The sequence below is a fragment of the Taudactylus pleione genome, unplaced genomic scaffold (assembly GCF_031769625.1).
Source record: "Taudactylus pleione unplaced genomic scaffold, aTauple2 ptg000329l, whole genome shotgun sequence".
In the NCBI taxonomy this organism is placed as follows: domain Eukaryota; kingdom Metazoa; phylum Chordata; class Amphibia; order Anura; family Myobatrachidae; genus Taudactylus; species Taudactylus pleione.
The window spans coordinates 3,343,009-3,364,234 of record NW_028284730.1 but is presented as its reverse complement, the minus strand read 5'-3'; the positions used below and the strand labels follow the sequence as shown (position 1 = coordinate 3,364,234).

The 21,226-nt window shown below is 45.8% G+C and overlaps 1 pseudogene; it reads left to right on the top strand.

Moving 5' to 3' along the window:
• LOC148509248 (ATPase family AAA domain-containing protein 2-like) overlaps nt 1–20,598 on the top strand; it is a 44,382-nt pseudogene extending 23,784 nt beyond the window's left edge.
• The last annotated feature ends 628 nt before the right edge of the window (nt 20,599–21,226 follow it).

The window sequence follows — 21,226 nt, the reverse complement described above, 5'->3', positions numbered from 1 at the left end:
GCTGAAGTAGAACTGCCATAAAACAAATAGGACATTTAAAATTGGGCTTGCATGGGGCTGTTAGGTGTTGAATCTCTGTGTGATAGATAGACAGATAGATAGATAGATAGATAGATAGATAGATAGATAGATAGATAGATAGATAGATAGAGTACCAGCTACATGTGGTCATATAAATGGGCAGCATGGCGGTGTAGTGAGGTGACTACGTCTTGGAGAGTGATAATGTGGAGAGAGATAAAGTACCAACCAATCAGCTCCTGGCCAGGATGTACTAAATGGAAAATGCGATAAAACCCCAGTTTTCGGGGTTTTACCGCACCTTCCATATGTATTATTGGGTGGCCGCTGGGTCTCCGACGCAAAGTCTAACGCCAGCTTTTGCTAGCGTTACCCCAGAGCCGGCCCTAGGTATAGGCAAATTAGGCAAATGCCTAGGGCACTTGGAAAGCCTAGGGGCAAGCATTCCATGCCTAGGGACTACTCAGCTTAAGGTGAGCAGCGATGGGACCGTGGTGGGATGGGCAGATGGCGCCGGCAGGGCGGCAGGCAGCTCATAAAGCCAGCAGGCAGCGCTATGGAAGCAATGGCACTGCTGAAACACTCGTGAGGTGAGGACTCCTCCGCGGACTATCAAAACGCGGAGGATTCCTCCCCCTCCCCTCAGTGAAAAGGTTTCTGGAGACTGCAGGCCGAAGAGAAGACACCTCTGGACCCCAGAGGGATAGAGCAGCCCAGTGTAGTGTATCAGCGTAGGTAGCAGCAAAGCCAGTGGGTAAGCCGGTTACGTCGCCGCTTGCTGAAGGAAGACTGAGGAGAGCCGCGGTGGTGAGACCTATAGCGCTAACAGAGATGGAGTTTGAGATCTCCCTCTGCATCTAAAGGGACTCCCCCAGGCGCGGGATCATGGCTTACTGCTGTGCTGATCACTTACAGTGAGTAATATTGCCCATTCAGGCATTGTCTTTTTAATATGAGTTTCAACATATACTGTGTGGACACAGGGACTGTAAAGGAGTCTTGTATTCAAACCCAGTATGTCCTATTTTATTCTTGCTACAGTTTGTACCCTCTATTAGGGTTTTAGACATTTTTGCATTCCACATGTGGATTTAGCCTGAGCAGAATATTGCACCCATTTTTATCATTTGTTTTATATATTTTGTGGTGTATATAATAAATGTATTTGTTGTGTGTACCACACTTTTCCTCATCACATATTTTTAGCAGGTTGCAGAACTTGCTGTTGGAGCAGTTCGTTTTATAAAGCTTATATTAATTGATTGAACGAGACGTGACAAGGTCACAGTTTTATTTGCCGGAAGAGTGCTGTGCTGGGGGTGTGGGGAGGTTGGGGTGTAATAATGTATGACTTAATGTGCAAGGGGCATTTCTGTGTGGCATTATGTGTATAAGGGCATTACTAATGTGTGGCATATAATGTAAGCGCCATTACTGTGTGGCATTACTAATGTGTGGCATGTGAAAGTGGCATTACTATGTGGCATTTCTGCATTATATGTATAAGGGGCGCTACTATTGTGTGGCATTATGTGTACAAGGTGCACTACTGTTTGTCATAATGTGTACTAAGGGTACTACTGTGTGTTGTAATGTAAATAAGGAGCAGTACGGTGTGGTGTGAATAACGGACACCACTGTGTGACATAATGTGAAAAAGGGGCACTTCTGTGAGGCATAACATGTATAAGGTAAAGGGGTAGTACTGTATGGCGTAACTTGAATAAGAGACACTACATGTCGTGTAATGTGAATAAGGGACACTACTGTGTGACGTAACGTGAATAAGGGACACTACTGTGTGACGTAACGTGAATAAGGGACACTACTTTGTGACGTAACGTGAATAACGGACACCACTGTGTGACATAACGTGAATAAGGGACACTACTGTGTGACGTAACGTGAATAAGGGACACTGCTGTGTGACGTAACGTGAATAAGGGACACTACTGTGTGACGTAACGTGAATAAGGGACACTATCCTGTGATGTAAGGTGAATAAGGTTGCAGTACTGTGTGGCGTAATTTGAATTGGGGGTACTATTGTGTGGCCATGCCCCTTAGGCACACGCTGTCCCTATTTAAAATATGGGGGCACCAATGCTTTTGCTGTTACAGGACACGAAAATGTCTAATTACAGCTCTGTTGGTGAGGATTGCTATGGGTGCTGGCTTATGGGTGTTGCTGGCTGCTGCTGTGATCAGTGCTGCTGAGTGATGGGTGATGTGCTGGGAGAGGGGTGGTGGGTCAAAGGCAGAACTAGCGGATGTGCTAGGGGGCATCAGCCAAAATCTTGCCTAGGGCATCAAATTGGTTAGGGCCGGCTCTGCATTACCCTTTAGAAGCCTATGGGCTTCTACCGCATCGTGCTGGTATGAGGGATCCCAGCATGCCCTGCGGCCGCCGCATCACTCTGCACATGAGCAGATGGACTCTTGGGTCATAAAACCGGATGTCCACGGCGCAGAGCTGATCGCAAAGGACAGCTCTTATCGGAAGAGCTGTTCTTCGCTGTACGGATCGCATATGTTGGTGCATATGCGATCAGCAGGGATTCGGTGACTGGCGGGATGTATGCCGCAAGGTTAGTACATCCCGACACTAACTGACACTTTTCAAACACAGCCTTTAAAATGGCAGTTAGGAGCTGATTGGTTGGTACTTTATCACTCTCCAAGGCTTAGTACATGTTCGATTTCTGACAAAGGCCCTAACTGTCTGGTGTTTAGGGCAGGGACTGATATAAATTACTAAATAGTCTCTCTAAAGTGCTGAATAATATATGTGAAGTATATAAATGACATTCACCCCGCTTACTCTTCTGGATTTCGGGGAACTGTATACAAATCCCCCAACCCACAGGTTGTTGTCAGTACTTGATGGGATCCTTCAGATGCCCCTCCGTCGGCCCCCACTGACACTTGAACAGGCTGACGGCCGCACATGTGCAGTACACTCGCTGGTCCAAACGCGGAAGCAAAGTGATAGTGGTAGCCATCACTTTGCTGTCAGCCATTCACCAGTCAGGGCTTTAGTGGAACCTTTGTACCAGCACCCCAAATATAACAAATGCAAGCAGTCATTTACATTCCTGCATTGTGAGACGGGGCGTAATAATTACCTCACAAAAGTCTGAAACAAACGGTGACCTACTAACATGTAGATTAGTCGGCAGTGTAGTAAGTACAGTGGGAGAAGCTGGTGCATAGAGGAGGCAGCTGTGAGGTACAGAGGAGCCATATGAACAAATACCAATACATAAAATAGAAGTGAAGCTGAATGGAGAGTGCTTTAACGTTTACACAGCTGATTGATTCTGTAACCTGCCCTTCTATGCAGCTTTTTCGTGAAGCAAAAAGAACTGCTCCAAGCATTCTATATATTCCACATATGAAGTTGTGGTGGGAAACCGTTAGCTACACCCTGAAGGCGGCATTCGGCACGCTGCTGAGGAGCATTCCATCTTTTACTCCAATAGTTCTGTTAGCAACATGTGGATGTGGATTATTCTGATCTGCTCTCTGAGGTAATAGAAACATAAGCATTTACTGACTGGCATTTCTCACTCACGCTAACAGCATACACGTAGGGGCCTATTTATTAAGGTCAGTGCCATGCTAATTGAAATCTATTATCGCCATTAAATGCAGTAATAGCGGATATGTTAATGTTCCTCTTTATCATTAACATCATACCAGCCACGGTGATGGATTTCCTCCATGAAAAGCTCTTTCACTATTTGCTTATCACAGCGGCAAAGATATGTTTGTGCTGCACATGGTCTCACAGTACAACTGCCGGAGCGGAATCCAAAGATCCCTCACCAGCTTTATTCGCAAATTGACAGGGAGGGGCTGTGTGAGATTTGCATATATCTTTGTACAGCGTCCGCGTACAAATTCGCAGCACCTGTGGCATTAACGTACATCTCTGCATCAGGCTCTATCTGCAATGTCTCTTAATACCAGCGATACTAATTTACAGCCTAATTCAGAGATGTACGTACATTCTATATTTACGTACATCTCCGATGTTTGCAGATCTGTGCATGCGCAGCAGCGTCAGCCACAGTCCCATTAAAGTCGCAGCATAACTGACATTCTAATGGCGTTTGGAGGTGGCGGCAGGCTGCGTTCCAGAAAACGGGGGTTTGCCGGCAGTGGCTAGGGGGAGGTCGGCTGGGGCTCATGTCCGTTTCATTTAGTGTAGTGCGGACCACAGTGAGTGCGGTCCGCACTACACAGTAAAACAAACACACCACCGCAGGCGGCGGTGTGTTTGTTTTAGCAGCCAATGAGAGTCAGACAGACTCTCCTTGGCTGCAACGCCCACACCCGGACCTGGAGCTTTAGGAGGAATGAGATGTAACAATATCCTTAACGGTTTTCGAGTCCTTGAAGTCCATCCACCATGTGTCTCTAAAAGCTGCATAGTTACCTTCCGCAGAATTCAAAATATCTTCCATTTCCATATAGAAATCCATTGTAGTGAACCAGTCTCTAACCGTTGGAGGAAAGCCACCTTACCGGGAAAACTGACTTAGCAGCATTATTCAAATGGCACAATAGGGATTTTTATATCTTGAGATAGGGGCGGGGGACAGGTGAAACAGCCAGAACAACTGATCAGAAATAACCGGTTCTCCTATAATGATTGCGGATTTAAGGACTTCCGACCAAAACAGATAAGAGCATTGCCACCATATGTGAAACGGGTTGCCAGGGGAGTTTGAGCACCGCCAAATCCCCATCTTAAGGAAGGCATCTGGACACCTATTCCAACGGGATATTAACTTGTACAGGGTCTCCCGAACACCAACACTAGGGGGTAAATTTACTAAGAATCGAGTTTGGTCGAGATTGCATTCTCGCCTGTTTTTAGGCATGTTTTTCATCTCGCAAATTTACTAAAAGCAAACTCGGGCGGGTTTTTGGTTCTCGCACCTGTTTTCTCACCCGAGTTTTAAATCTCACCTTACCTCGCCTTCAGCAAACATCGGTACTTTTTAACATGTCAGAAATACAGTCCGCAAATTTACCAAGAATCGAGATTAGAATCTCGGGTGGGATTCCTGCAAACTCGCCAGAAAATTGAAGTTTTAAACACTCACCTCCTGATCCAGCGGGTTTTGCAGAAAGATGCTGTTTTGTTTTGGGGTTTTTTTGTAAAAAATGACGTGAGGCCCCCCAAAAAACACTAACCAGCCCCGGACTAGGCAGCCTGTCCTGGACCCTAAAATTACGGGGTACAAAATTAATAGGGTACCCCCGTAAATTAGCGTCGGCTTCCATTAGCGGCCACTCATTGGCTGGGACCCACGTGGAGGAGCCGCTCATTGGCTAAGTCCACGTGGGTCCCAGCCAATGAGCGGCCGCTAATGGAAGCCGCCGCTGATTGGCTGTCGGACGGGAGACTGAAATCATTAGCAACACTGTTACAGTATGGTGATACATGCTGTTACAGTGTCTCCGCCCACAGAATTGGATATCTGCGGAGAACATCGCGGGGACATAATGGTGAGTGATGGCTTTTTCTTTCAGGTTTGTCCCTCGGATACTTTACGTTAACAAGTGGATGCGAACATCTGGCAGCAGGTAAGTCTGTGTATGTATGTGTGTAATAAAACTTTTATTTCACAGTGTGTGTAGTGTTTTTTTACTAATTTCTTTACAGGTGAACTACAGGTCCAAGCAGGCCCTTAATGCCCTGCATGCTGGTACTTGTGGTTCTCCAAGTACCAGCATGTGGGGGAGGCTTGCTGTTCGACTGTAAGGACAATGTTTATTTTTCTATTTTTACACAACACCGATACTATCAACCCGCCACCCACCGCCCAGGGGTGGCGGGGATAGCCCCGGGCTATCAGCCTAGGCCAGGGGTGCCCTGGAGAGGGTTACCCCTTGATTGGAGGGGTACTCAACTCCCCAGGGATCCCTGGCCTGGGCTGACTAGCGGTCAGGACTGATGCTGCGGCTGGGGGGCCCGGTGAAAGGGCTCCCCTGGCTGTGGCATCAGCCCCCCGCTAGAAAGGGTCCAGGGCTGGTTTGAAATATAGGGGTACCCCTATGCAAAATTTTTACCCCTATATTTAAAACCAGCCCTGTCCCACCTGCCTGGTGCTGGTACCTAATTTATGGGGGTACCCTATTCATTTTGAACCATGTAATTTTAGGGACCAGGACAGGCTGCCTAGTCCGGGGCTGGTTAGAGTTTTTTGGGGGGCCTCACGTCATTTTTAATTAAAAAAAAACCTATTTTTTAACAATTACAACATAAGCAGCCAGCACGTATCTCACTGATATGTGCAGGCTGCTAACTCGGGAGAGATTTCCAGTGAGAGAAAACACTGCAATCTCGGGTGAGAAATCTCATCTTCACTTGTAACTCGGGAGAGAAATCTCGATTTGCTTCACCATCGGAAAACTGACTTTCACCTAAACTCGCTTCTTAGTAAATTTGCAGAACCAAAAAAAAAAAACACACCCGAGTTTCGGCGATGCAAATCGAGATTTAAAAACAAAAAACTCGACCAACCCGATTCTTAGTAAATTTACTCCTAGGAGAGCAAGCATGTGCCAAACGAGATATGTTAACCCAGTTGGCCTCCCTCACCTCTTCATCCAGCTTCAGATTCCATGTTTTGGTAAAGTGTGGAAGACAGAGGCTCGCTTTCTCTGAGAGAAAGTTATATATCAAAGAAATAGTATGAGAAGGGGACGAGGGACCAGCACATAGGAGTTAAAAAATCTAATAGACCACGCCAAGGCCTCCATACAAAGAATAAAGATCAAGGGTGATAGCGGGCAGCCCTGTCGATTGCCATTATTAATAGCAAAGGAGCTAGAGAGGGAACTATTGACTCTAATCTTGGCTCATGGGGAACAGTAGAAGGAGAGGATGTGTTGAAAGAAAACAGGACCCAGTCCCACGTCTCGACACACCGGCCATGAAACCCCAGTCGATCTGATCAAACACCTTCCCGGTATCAGTGGACAATAAAATTGCCGGGATCTTAAATGTATTGTCCTGAGCCTCATGACCAACAACAAATCCAACCTGATCACTATGTATGAGCGACAGGAGAAAACTTTAAATTTATTCGCAAGAAGGGAGATGGGACACAGGGAGTGGTCCTTGCCTTCTTTAGGGATCATTGTGATGTGGGTCTCCAGAGACTGGCTAGAGAAAGGGGACTGTTTGGAGGAAGTAGTTTATCTTTAAAGACCTTGTAGTAGATGATGGTAAAACCATCTGGGCCACGGCTCTTCCCAGAAGAAGATTTGATAGCCTCCTCCAATTCAAGCATAGTAAAAGGCCTCTCCAACTCCACACAATCATACTCATTAAACCTAGGGAACACTACTCTAACAAGGTAGTCACTAATGGCCCGTTGTTTCTTTCACCAAGCGCTCGGAGCATGCAAGCTAACAATTTCCTAGGTTTATTGCCCCATTTATAATATCCTGAAAGAAAAGTTCTGCCCATATTTTTAAAGCGGCAATCATTTGAAATTCAAAACCAGGTCAGTGTTGCCTTTTAAATGCTTGCCGCTTTAAAAATATAGGCCGACTCTGCAAAATTTTGCCAGAGAACTAAACACAGCTGTAACCCAGCCTTTATAGGATGTCAGTTAAAACCAGTTCTCTGTCATATTTCGCCTGTATAGTTACTGCATCACTTAATTTATGGTACTTCAGTTTAATGGAACCACCACTTGTCACAAAGTTTTTCAAAAAGCAGCTTACTTGTAATATACAAAATACAGGTCCTATTTGTTCAGTTCTTGGTTCAATCCTAAAAGTATTTATATATTTTTGACCTTGCAAAAATAACAAAGAGAAAATATCCGGAAAAATGTTGCTGGATTTCACATGGCATTGGTAAAAAGAAGAAAGTTCTCTCCGCTTTGGCGGATAATACAGATGACAATGAGGAGGAATGTGAATGTGACATGGATGAGTCATCCCTGGAAGCAAAGAATGGTAAGTAAATTAGACTGAATGTTTAGCTAAGTACATAGAGAGATTCCTTCCCAGCACAGATGCACCTATTGCCACATGATCACGGCGAGGTAAATGGTATGGCCTTTGCTTTGTAGCTCATTTTATGTTTGGCAGAATAATCCATAAGAAGAAGCAGAGAAGACACTTGTTCTGTGCTTATTTGGTCTGTGCGCAATGAATGTATGAATAGAATATACTGTATTGGATTTATCAACATTGCATGAAAGTTGTCACGTTTCTAGTCTAAAGGCCGGTACATACTAGACGATGTTTAGTGTGTACCGATCTCGTAAGCGACGGGACCCGGCGGAGTGCTGGCATCGGCAAGTGCATACACACTTGCCGATGCCGGCAGCAACGGCGGGGGCCAGCCATGCTGCATTTGGCAGCAAGGCCCTAGTTAATGATGTCGCCAGTCAGACCAGCTTGTAGGTCGGGGATGTCGCTGGTGACGTGCGGGAGCGCGCATCGTCAGTGACATTGAGGGTACACACTAGACGACGTTCCCGATATGTCATATTGTCTAGGATGTACCCGACATTAAGCTTTGCACTGATAAGATATTGATGCATTCAATAGTAGATGGGCTAACAATGGGTCTGATGCCCAGTTGTAGATAAATCTGATGGTTTACGTACAACTGTGATATTTGGATATCTATGCATGCACTGCCCTGGACGCTGCTGCTGTTTGGGGACGGAGCGGGGGCGGCAACAGGCTGTGTCCCAGAAAACTGGGGAGCGTCGCCCCATTTTCTGGCCGTGCTTCACTGGCTTCAGCTGCGTGAAAACATCGGCCAGCCTGCGTCACCAGTGAGCAGTGTATTTTTCTCAACTCTGTATAAAAGTGGCCTCTGTGGCTATGGCTGTGCGATGAGAAAGCAGCCGTTCTCCTGGAGGTTACTGAGATGACTGATATTCGCACAAATGAACCGATGCTGCATCTTCGGCCGCAGCTGCGGATCACAGAAGCCGGCAGGAGGTGTATCTACACATGACGCCTCCTGCTGCATTATCATATTATTGCACATTTTCTGCGTACAAAGTGGCAGCGGCTGTGCCATACCGCACAACTCTGAATTAGGCCTAATGTGTGGTTTAAGTATATGGGGCAGATTAGATTACGCACAAGTGTCATGTGGCTACGTATATTGGGGTATTACGGGAGGAAATCCTTGCTTGTTCTTTTGCTCACACCTCTATGTTCTGACTGCAAATACAAGATAACCCTCGTAGTATTAGTAGTCAGCAAGGTTCTTTCAGAAGTTCACAGCTAATTTAATTTGCCTCTGTTGTTCTATTCTGCATACCAATGACTCCATCCTACATACCAATGACTCCATCCTACATACCAATGACTCCATCCTGTTAGTAGCAAATGCGCTACTGTGCTGTCTCCAACAAAATGGCTCCTCTGAATACTTCGTTCCCTAACCAAGATGGGCGGCAGTGTATCTGCACATGCACAGTGCCATCTTGCTGCTATCAATGAGCAACATGGTGAAGGACAGATGTTCTCCTCCTACAGTAGCTCCAGAGATCCGCGACATTACCACAGTACATACACTGTTCCATACCCTGCACCGTTACTGGTGAGAGGAGTCACCGGCTGGTCAGCTCTTTGCACCCCTGCTCCGCTACTGGCTCTACTCCATTGCTGGAGATATATATATATATATATATATATAAACAGTGAGTAAGGCTGCACATTCACTTTCTATAAATAAACTGCAGAGCCTGGTTAAGCTACCTGAGTGGTCATGGCCTACACAATTAACCGCTAGCGTGTACAGTATTCTGCTTATCCTCAAAACTGCACACACATTCCCAACACATCCTACATACCAATGACTCCATCCAAAATGTCAGTGACTCCATCCTACATACCAATGACTCCATCTTACTGGTATTATGGGTAATAAACATTATTTATGGGGGTCTGCTGTTTTAGAGGATTAGATTGGTATTTCTGTTTTTTGTTTGCCAAATACTCCAATCATTGGTTTTTGGGCATACGTTGTGGGCAGCAGAGCAGAGCAGAGCAGATCATGCCATTATATGGGAACCTGAAACTGCCAGAGATTTCTGATCGCATCCTCAGCCACTAATACAGGATGAGGAGCTGAAAATAACAACTAAGTAGTCAGTGCAGATCCTGGTGTTCCTGCAAAGATCTATATAATAAAAGCACAATGAAAATGAGGTACTGATCCATCACTCACACCTAGCGCCTATATAGTGCTGAAATGAAGATTGCAGTGATGCTTCTGTTCTAGAGATGGGAACTCCTGCTTTACAGGATCAAACATATTAGGTCACATGGCTGATCCTACTTCCTGTTGTCATTAGATGTGTGTGCACTGCGAATGCAAGCGACGCAGGAGCATCTCTGCAGTGAGAAGAGCATCATGGACACACTAACAGAGCCAGCAGCAGCAGCCTCCCATATTCATCACCAGCAGCTTAAGACAAGTAGTATAAGGTTTCCTGTGTGCAGACATTTATTTGGCATACCCTTATAGGAACATAGTAAGTAAGTTCCCATGTAGGGGTTGAATCATTGGCACCGTAAAATCGCCCCCTTCCTCCTTCGCACCCTGGTCTTGCCCAGGGCCGGCCCTAGCCCAAATTTTTTGGTAAGTGAGTATTTTTTTGGCGCCCCCCCCCCTATGCAGTGCCCCTTTTACAGTGCCCCCGGTAGTGGTCCCCCCAGTGCCAGTGCCCCTTGTGCCCCCAGTAGTAAGCCCCTTATATAGTGCCCCAGTAGTACTCCCCCCCCATACAGTGCCCCCAGTAGTGGTACCCCCCTATGCAGTGCCCATTATATAGTGCCCCTAGTAATAGTCCCCCCTCTTGTAGTGCCCCCAGTAGTAGCCCCCTTGTAGTGCCCTCAGTAGTATTCCCTCCCCTTGTAGTGCCCTCAGTAGTATTCCCCCCCTTGTAGTGCCCCCAGTAGTATTCCCCCCCTGTAGTGCTCCCAGTAGCCCCCCCCTTGTAGGGCCCCCAGTAGTAGCCCCCCCTTGTAGTGCCCCCAGTAGTAGCCCCCTTGTAGTGCCCCCAGTAGTAATCAACCTCCCCCCGCAGTAGAGACATAATAAAAAATAAAAAAAAAACACTTACCTGACACCCGCTCCTGCTCCTGGTCCCGCCGCCGAGATCAGCTCCTCCGTCCGCCGCTTTGCATTATGGGAGTGACGCGTCATGGGAGTGACGCTTCACTCCCATTACCCACTGCAGGAGCTGGAAGATGTCCGGCTCTGGCAGTGGGAGCAGAGAGTCTGTCTGACTCTCATCAGCTGCTAAAGCAAACACACAGCTGCCGGCGCCGGCGGCTGTGTGTTTGTGCTGTGTAGCGCTGACCAAACTCGTCCGGTCAGCGCTACACACGTGGTGCAGCTGTGTCACAGAGACACAGTCTGCCCGCGTCCCGCATGGTACGCAGCTGAGGCGCCCTTCACTATGTGGCGCCTTACGCAGCTGCGTACCATGCGTAATGGGAGAACCGGCCCTGGTCTTGCCCCGTACTCGCAGATTTTTGTACGCAGCCCTATGATGTTTTTTTTAACCTATTGCACCTGGAAGTGGTGACAATTTTGGTACAACGAAGCTCTGTACATAGCAGCTCATTCAGACACTCTCACAAGATGCGATCGCTCGCTGGCAAAAAGGGACCAGATATTTAAATGAAGCGCTCACACTGTGTCGCGTAAGGATGCCCACTATGTTTTAGCGAGCTACATCAAAGTGCGATCGCAAATGTCTGAAGACGCCCCCTTGCCACTCGCAACACACGTCATCTCCGGGAAATGAAGGTTTAATCGAGACCATCGTGAGCCATCGGAGCTGCTCGCAGCCCTTGGGGTTGCCTTAGCCTGCCGCAAGCACAGCAATCAGCGCTGGCTGAAATACATGCAGGTGAAGTGTACAATGACGCTACTTTGCTAATTATGCACGCCCTTTAAACACCGTTTTGGCGGCCAGACACGCCTGCGTTCGCACATCCACTCCCCCGTTTACAAGCACCTTCCCCTGTTACCATCCACAAGCGGCACTGTCACTCAAAGTAGCGACCTGATAGTGGCTTACGAGCTACCAAAATCAGATCGTGAATGGCTTGCGCACGCGCACTGCAAATTATACGCATGCGCAGATGGGAGAAAATCGCTCAGAGCAAGCGATCGTGCCTTAGCGAGCGGGTCTGAATCAGGTCCATAGTGTAGACAGGGTCAAGAAAAAGTAGAAATGGCTACACTGTCTGACGATGGTATCACTACCGGTTTTGTCTGCTTTATACTACAAAAAAACTGCATTACCAGCCAGCCTGACAACTGCTTGGCTACAAAAGCAGATGGTTTAATGGATAAAATACATTGTACTTCAATGTGGTCATCTTTCAACGCCTGTACGACCATATCATCTGTACTTGTAATCATTCACATGGGCATAGCGCGCTCCCAAGCTGTTATGCTGCCACCCAACACTGTGGACCTCATTCAGACCTGCTCGCAAGCACCTATGCTCTCGCAAGCGGGTCGATGGCGAGGTCCTGCGCACACGCAGTGGCCGCAGTGCGCGTGCGCAAGTCCCGGAGCGAGTGACAAATTCACTCGCTCCGGGGATTGCTACAAAAGGGGCGGCTGTCGATCGACAGCTCGCCCCGTTTTGTAGGCGGGGGGGTGGCCGGACAGACGGAGGCGTTCCTGAAGGAACGCCTGCTGTTTGTAGGCGGCCCTACTGACATCACCAGTGATGTCAGTAGGGAGTTTCCAGCTCTGTTAGAGCAGGAAACTACCTGGGGCTTGCGGGAGACGAGACCCGACCCAAGGGTCTCGTCGCAAGCCCTGATGGTCGCGATGGTCTCGACCATCACGACCATCGCGACCATCACCTGGTCACCCACAGCTTAGCGAGCAGCCAGGAGGCCGGCTTTTAAAGAAGAAGCGGCCACCCTCATTCAGAGCGAGCACTCGCATTTTGCGAGCGGCTCTGAATGAGGTCCTATGTTTCTAGCTGCCACTATATACTTCCTGGGACAAGAGAAGACATACAAAACTGTGCTTATTTTCATTCATTCATTTCCGATGGTGTGCGTACAAGCCCAGTGTTTAAAGATCGGATGCGCAGGATCTGTACTGCGCATGTGTCGATCACTGACTGCGATGGCGGTCGCAGTACCCCCTAGGCCGCAGCATGATTGACAAGCTGCGCCCATTTGGGGGCGGCGCTGGAAATTGTTTTTGAAAACAGGATGCCTCAGACCCATTTTTAAGGTGTGCCGAGGCCAGTGGTTGCGTCTTCCAACGCAGCTTCACTGGCCCCAGCAGAGTCACAACACCGGCTCTCCTGCCTAACCGGAGGGTTACTCAGATGGGCGATGTTTTCACAGATGATCCGATGGCTGCGCCTCATAGAAGCTGGCAGGTGGCGTCTATTCACATGCCTCCTGCAGCATTAGCATATGTTAGCATCACTGCTGAGTTCAGAGATGCAATACTATTAGTGTACAACTGTGCATCACCCACTTAATTCCGTTCTCTTACTCCTAACTCCCCACAACGGTACCTAACACCTGGTTGCTCATGTCCTGCTGCTTGTGTTATGCAGCAATGTGTATAATCCATGTCCTTGTCCTACATTGTTTTGTATTACTATTATATTATATTACTATTATATATTGTATTCTTGTGTACTCATTTATGTACTGTGTAAGGCGCTGCGGAACCTTTGTGGCGCCAGATAAATAAAGGATAATAATAATAATAATAGACAGCAGACTGCTTTGCTTCCCTTACTAAACTGTGTGGTTATGGATATGCCTCATTTCATCAGGTACCATTATTGCAATGCAAAAACACCAAGGGCGAGGTGTTCAGCCCCAAAATATTTGGGGAGAACTATTACACCAATAGACAAAATAAGGGCAGTGCCACATATTGTTGTGTGTATGCAGCCTATGAACTTTGGGCCTGATTCAGCAAGGAACGCAATGCTGCGCTCGCACGCAGTCGGACGATGTTTGCAATATACGCATGCGTACAAGACGCAGTGCACGTGTGCGAAATAGGCACTGCGAAGGGGAATGCGATCGCAGACAGCACACAGGCCTACCACCCAGTGATTGACAGGAAGTACCGTTTGTGGGTGGTGATGAGGTGTGATCGTGCGAACGCAGGCGTCTCAGTGTGTTTCGATGCCATTGCAGAGGCGTGCATAAATCAGGCATTGCAAGACCCTACGTAGCCTGAGCCCTCACTGCAGGAAGGAGATGTAGCAAAGTCTGCGGGAGGGTCAGGTCAACCACTAATCGATGGTTCTCGATGTTTCCGCTGTCTAGCCAGGTATAGATGACGCAAGTTAAGGGAAGTGGGTGGTATGATGTAGTGCTGGGCGCCTGCTTATTCTGCTGCGATTGCGGTGCGTATGCATACATTAGCATATTCTCGCAGCGCCGGGTGAATGCGTGCGCACACGTGCGTTCCTTGCTGAATCAGGCCCTCTGTGAATTTGAGTTCAGGTTTGTTTTACAATATACAAATGTACGTAATGCTATGAGCTCCGGCACTGCCTTGGCCCAGGTTACCAGCACATCTAGCACAATTTTAGCTTTTGTTTTCCTAACTTAGATTTTTTTTTTCCAGGTTCTCTTGTACAAAGTTGTAGATCAAAGTAGAGGATTTACTATGGTACAAATTGAAAAACTATAAGCTCTGCTGAGCCATGCCATTTACCAACATCGTAAGGACAATGACAAAACTCTGTTGCTACACGTAAGTCTCTATGGTGCGTGAGTGATGGGTGTTTTTTTATTATTACTATTATATTTTTGAGTTTTTTATTTTTTTTACAATAACCACTTCAGACTCTAGACTAATTGGAGCTATTGTTCTCAAAGCTTTTTTTTTTTGCCATTGGTCAACCAGAAGTATTTAATGCATACATTACATAACTATAGAAAAGAAGGTAAGTAATGATGGTTCGGGTTTGTAGGAAGCTCGGTAGTGTGCAGCATTTCTCTATGCTTATGAAATATCCTAGCGTGACAATTTGGGGTAAGCTTCTGCAGTGTAGGATTTATACAGAAATTATATTGGTCATCCTGCCAATGACTTGTCACTGTCTCTTTCTATGTCCTTGTTGTAAATGCAATGTTTAGGGGAATCTTTATCACATCCCATAATTTTTAATACATCTGATATCTGGTGCAGTTCCTGCAGATACATTCTGGGGATGCTTGAACTTTGGGAATATTCCCAGACAACTGCTGTTTTCGGGGGCTATCCTGCAAATTTCTTTTGATATATACAGTCAGGTGCATAAATATTGGGACATTGAAAGAATTTTCATATTTTGGCCTCTATTCACCACCACAATAGCTTTGAAATGAAAAAACAAGATGTGCTTTAACTGCAGACTTTCAGATTTAATTTGAGGGTAATTACATCCAAATCAGGTGAACGGTGTAGGAATTACGACGGTTTCTATATGTGCCTCCCACTTTTTAAGGGGCCAAAAGTAATGGGACAAACTAAACAATCCTAAATCTAACTTTCACTTTTTAATACTTTGTTGCAAATCCTTTGCAGGCAATTACAGCCTGAAGTCTGGCACACATAGACATCACCAGACACTTGGTTTCATCCCTGGTTATGCTCTGCCAGGCCTCTACTGCAAATGTCTTCAGTTCCTGCTTGTTCTTGGGGCATTTTCCCTTCAGTTTTGTCTTCATCAAGTGAAATGCATGCTCAATCAGATTCAGGTCAGGGGATTGACTTGGCCATTGCATAACATTCCACTTTTTAGCCTTAAAAAACTCTTTGGTTGCTTTTGCAGTATGCTTCGGGTCATTGTCCATCTGCACTGTGAAGCGCCGTCCAATGAGTTCTTAAGCATTTGACTGAATATGAGCATATATTGCCCGAAACACTTCAGAATTCACTCTGCTGCTTTTGTCAGCAGTCACATCATCAATAAATACAAGGGAACCAGTTCCATTGGCAGACATACATGCCCACGCCATGACACTACCACCACCATGCTTCACTGATGAGGTGGTATGTTTTGGATCATGAGCAGTTCCTTTCCTTCTCCATACTCTTCTCTTCCCATCACTCTGGTACAAGTTGATCTTTGTCTCATCTGTCCATAGGATGTTGTTCCAGAACTGTAACGGCTTTTTTAGATGTTGTTTGGCAAACTCTAATCTGGTCTTCCTGTTTTTGTGGCTCACCAATGGTTTACATCTTGTGGTGAACCCTCTATATTCACTCTTGTGAAGTCTTCTCTTGATTGTTGACTTTGACACATATACACCTACCTCCTGGAGAGTTTTCTTTATTTGGCCAACTGTTGTGAAGGGGTTTTTCTTCACCAGGGAAATAATTCTTCTGTCCTCCACCACAGTTGTTTTCCGTGGTCTTCCGGGTCTTTTGGTGTTGCTGAGCTCTCCGTTGCGTTCTTTCTTTTTAAGAATGTTCCAAACAGTTGATTTGGCCACACCTAATGTTTTTGCTATCTCTCTGATGGGTTTGTTTTGATTTTCAGCGTAATGATGGCTTGCTTCACAGATAGTGACAGCTCTTTGGATCTCATATTGAGAGTCGATAGCAACTGATTCCATATACAAATGTCACACCTAGAATCAACTCCAGACCTTTTACCTGCTTAATTGATAATGAAATAATGAGGGAATAGCCCACACCTGTCCATGAAATAGCTTTTCAGTTGATAGTCCCATTACTTTTGGCCCCTTAAAAAGTGGGAGGCACATATAGAAACAGTTTTAATTGCTACACCGTTCACGTGATTTAGATGTAATTACCCTCAAATTAAATCTGAAAGTCTGCAGTTAAAGCACATCTTGTTTGTTTCATTTCAAAGCCATTGTGGTGGTGAATAGAGGCCAAAATATGAAAATTCTGTCAAGGTCCCAATATTTATGCACCTGACTGTATGTTCCTTAATCAGTTAATGTACAAGATCAATGTAATTCCTGTATCCGTATCTACAGCTTATCATAATACAACTTTATCCCAAACGTGTGCAATATAGGGAACAAAATCTGTATTTGAAGTTCACATAAACAACTTTGGGGTATAAGAACAATGGCACACTAGAGTTGAGGTTTTAACTACAAGTGAGACCCACTAAGGGGCTTTAGAAGGCAGTGCAGTGAGACAGTGCATGAAATGAGGGTCAGCAGGTTTTTTTGTGAGAGTAGTGTGGGGGGGGGTCCTCAATATTTTTATATATTGGGGATTTACTTATGTAGACTATGGAATTAAAGGAGGATTGTCAGAATATTAAAATTATCATGGTAATGAGAGGGTGAAAATACTGAAGAATGAAAGGTTAGGGAAACAAATTATAATTTTGTTAAAATCCATCTCATCAACTTTGGTCAACACTAAAGTTCAGAGCTGGTTGCTACCTCCATTCAGCTAATCTTTTCTGGTGCATCAGATAATGCGGCAGCTGGCCTCCAGTTTGTTCTCCAGCAGTTGCCTCCATTTTCTTTTCCCTCCCACACACTCATTTGTCTGCTCTTTGTAGCTTCCTGTGTTTTGCCATTTTTGAAGCTTTCCTGTCCACATTACCATAAGAGCAGACTAGTGCATATATTATAGTGCATACATTTCTGTTATCATTCTGGTCTGTCATCCAAATAGTTGGACTCTGTGGGGCCTTCAAATGTAAATGTCTGGCCTTCTGCTAACCAGTTACACATGAAGCTTCAAGGTCTTGCTCGCCTTCACCAATCAAAGGAACATGATGCAGGTGCCCTCCCTAGGACAGAGATAGGTCAATGGATGGGGAGGCACTAGCTAGTATCAAAGGCAGATTTACACACACATTTAGGAACCTGCCCCATTTGCACAGACCCCCCCCCCCCCACCCTCGCACAGATCCTCCCATGCAGATTCCCTTTGGCACAGACCCCCCTCACACATATCTCCCACTAGCACTGAAGATCCCCCGTAGCACAAAATATTTTCCCCACACACACACAGCTCTTTCTAGCAGCTGACCGTCCTCACCTTTTTCTCCTTTTGTGTGTTTCTTCTGTCTGCATATTCCAATTTCCTTCCCTCCTCAGTGCTGCTGCTGAGCTCCGATGCCTGAGTACTTCCTGGACTAGTCACCTGATTGTCAGAGGTGTCCATCAGAGCTCACAGTGAGGCATGCCTCCATTAGCTGTTTTTTTCTGTGTTTTATTGGCAGCCCCCAGCTCCAGAGGTGGGGCTGAGCTCTTACTGCCTCATCTCTCCTCTCTCCCTGTATTTCCAAGAAGTGCTGCGATTTTGGTGAGTTTTCCCTATAAGTTCTAAATATCTTCTTTGTATTATTCTAATCAGTTTTATAGTCAAACCTCTGCAGTCTGGCAGGGGTGGTTCTGCCTCCCCTGCCTGCACGTCCCTGCTCCAGGACACATACACACATTTTAGGAAGTCGCCATTAGTCAGTATCCACCAGTCTGCTATCTGAGAAAGAGCTTCTTTTATCCCTGATTTTTCAGGTTCTCTTGTATTTGTCATTTTATTCTACTTTAGAGGCATTTGGTGTATTATCTGGTTGCAACTGAGAGGTTATTAATATTCAACAAATGGATTATATACCCTTCTAGCAGAAGTCTTTGTACCTTATTGGTTTTGTTAAAATATAATCACAGATGCACCCACTCACAGGAGCATGGCATAGCACCCAGCAGCTGGAACTAAAGTAGTCACTACTGTATTAGGATGGCGGGACAGTCCCATAATAGCTGCATTTCTTGTCAGGCTGTATATAGATGCTAAAATGTAACACACAAATTAAAGTGCTTCTACTTTACTTTGTACATCTCTCATGTAAATAACACAAACAATCTATTTTCTATCATAGAGATAGATGTATGAATGACTTAATTTTTACATAACATCAGGTCATCTTATACACACACATTCCGCAGCACATATCCTAACCCACTGCTCCATGCTCCTTCTTCACTATCTACCCCTCTGTGTCGTCCCTGTCTGTCTGCCCTTCCCCTTTAGAATGTAAGCTCTCACGAGCAGGGCCCTCATCCTCACGTGTTTCTCCTCCCCCTACTTATAGTATCATTTACTCCTAACTCCCCACAACGGCACCTAACACCTGGTTGCTCATGTCCTGCTGCTTGTGTTTTGCAGCTGAGTTTATAACCTTGTCCTTGTCCTGCATTGTTTTGTATTACTATTAACTGTTTTTCTTGTGTGCTCATTTATGTACTGTGTAAGGCGCTGCGGAACCTTTGTGGCGCCATATAAATAAAGGATAATAGTAATAATAATAGGATTAAAACTTCCTATTCCTGTTACACCAGTTCCACTCTAGCAGCTCTGCAGGGATCTTCTGGAGAGCACACTGGGAACCAGAAATGGACAATGTATGAAAAGGATGTGGTTGAAGTACAGACACTGGGCCTGATTCTGAGATGGACGGTATTGCACAGGCGCATGGAAGCAGCTGTGCAGTGCCGTCCAAGTAATATTCTAATGCAGCAGGAGGCGTCTGTAGGGAAAAGACACCTCCCATCAGCCTCTGCGATCCGAGTGCTGTGTCTGAAGACATTAATGGCTTACTGTGAATGGGCAACGTACCTGCTCAGCCGGGGTCAGAACGTCTGCATAGGAAGACCCTGGCCCCCGGCACTCCCAGAAAACGAGAGCGACGTGCCCCCATTCCCTGAAAAGCAGGCCATCCACAGCCACAGCATGTCAATCACGCTGCAGCTTGGGGGCACAGTGTGCAAGGACGCAGGATCCGTACTGCACATGCGCAGTCCCAACAATCGGAGATGTGTGCAAACCATCGGGTTTGCATACATCTCTGAATCAGGCCCATTGTTGCCCCCAGTCTGGGATGGTTCTTGACTTGTTACAAAACAGGAGAAATATGACTATAAGCTTTACTCTGAGCTTTCTGTGACACTTTTAGACAGTGATATCATAGCTTTTATACGGGTTGGATATGATATCCAAGGTGTCGGGATGCAGCTAGTCAGAATACCGACAGCTATAGAAGTGAACGGTAAGAATTTTGCTATCCCCTCCCCTAACCCACCTTTCGCGGTGTCTAACCCTAACCCTCCCTCTCTAGTGCCTAAATCTAACCTCCCCGTACCCTAAACCCAACACCCCCTACCCGGTGCCTAAACCTAACCTCCCCCCTAGTGCCTAAACCTAACCTCTCCTTCCCTGCACCCTAATCCTAGCCCTCCCTCCCCGGTGCCTAACCATAACCCCCCCCCCCCTTGTGCCTAACCCTAACCCCGCTACCCTCTCTCTGCACCCCGATACTTACCTTTGAGATGCCGACGGTCGGGATACTGGTGCTGGGATTCCGACCTGTCGGGATTTTGGCGCCGGTATTAAGACCATCGGCATCCTGCACGCCGGGATGCAGACTACATCCCCTATTATACAGCTGCTAAAATAAATGATTATACAAACAGCTCTGTATCTGTTTCATTTAACTTTGTTTTTTAATTATTTCAGGAAATGGAGCAAGAAATTACAGATTTTGGAATGTGAAGCACTCAGGTCAACCAATATGAAAGTGCCTTATTAAGATTTTATTCATATTATATATTAAATATTTACCTATAGGCATTTGCCTTCTTCTGCAACCATCTGCTGCATATGCAAATGTAATCTTTCCATGCTCGTGTGTGTGTGTCTGTATGTGTGTGTGTGAAAGTGTGTGTCTGTATGTGTGTGTGAAAGTATGTGTGTCTGTATGTGTGTGTGTGAGAGAGTGTTTGTATTTTTTTTTTTCTTTAAAGTGCGTAGAAAGATAAAGGATTAATTATACTCTCCACACGCACACACAAAAGATGTTCACATTATTAATGGGAATAATAAAAGTTATTTAAGTGTTATTATACTGTATTTTTCCCATAGCACCATACATGCAACATTTGGGGCTACTATGTAAAATAGAATGGAAAATAGATTGACATATGTTCCACATAAGATACACAGGGGAAATACTACAGTAAGATAAAACAATGTTTAATACATACCAATGCGTGACAAACACTATACAATAGAACTATCACAGGCATGCGACACCAATTTGAATTCCACATGCACAGTTGGAGCTAAAAGTTAATGTTACTATTTGCACGTTTTATTTATTTTTTTCTGACATTTTCAACAAGTAACAGATTGAAAACTACACAA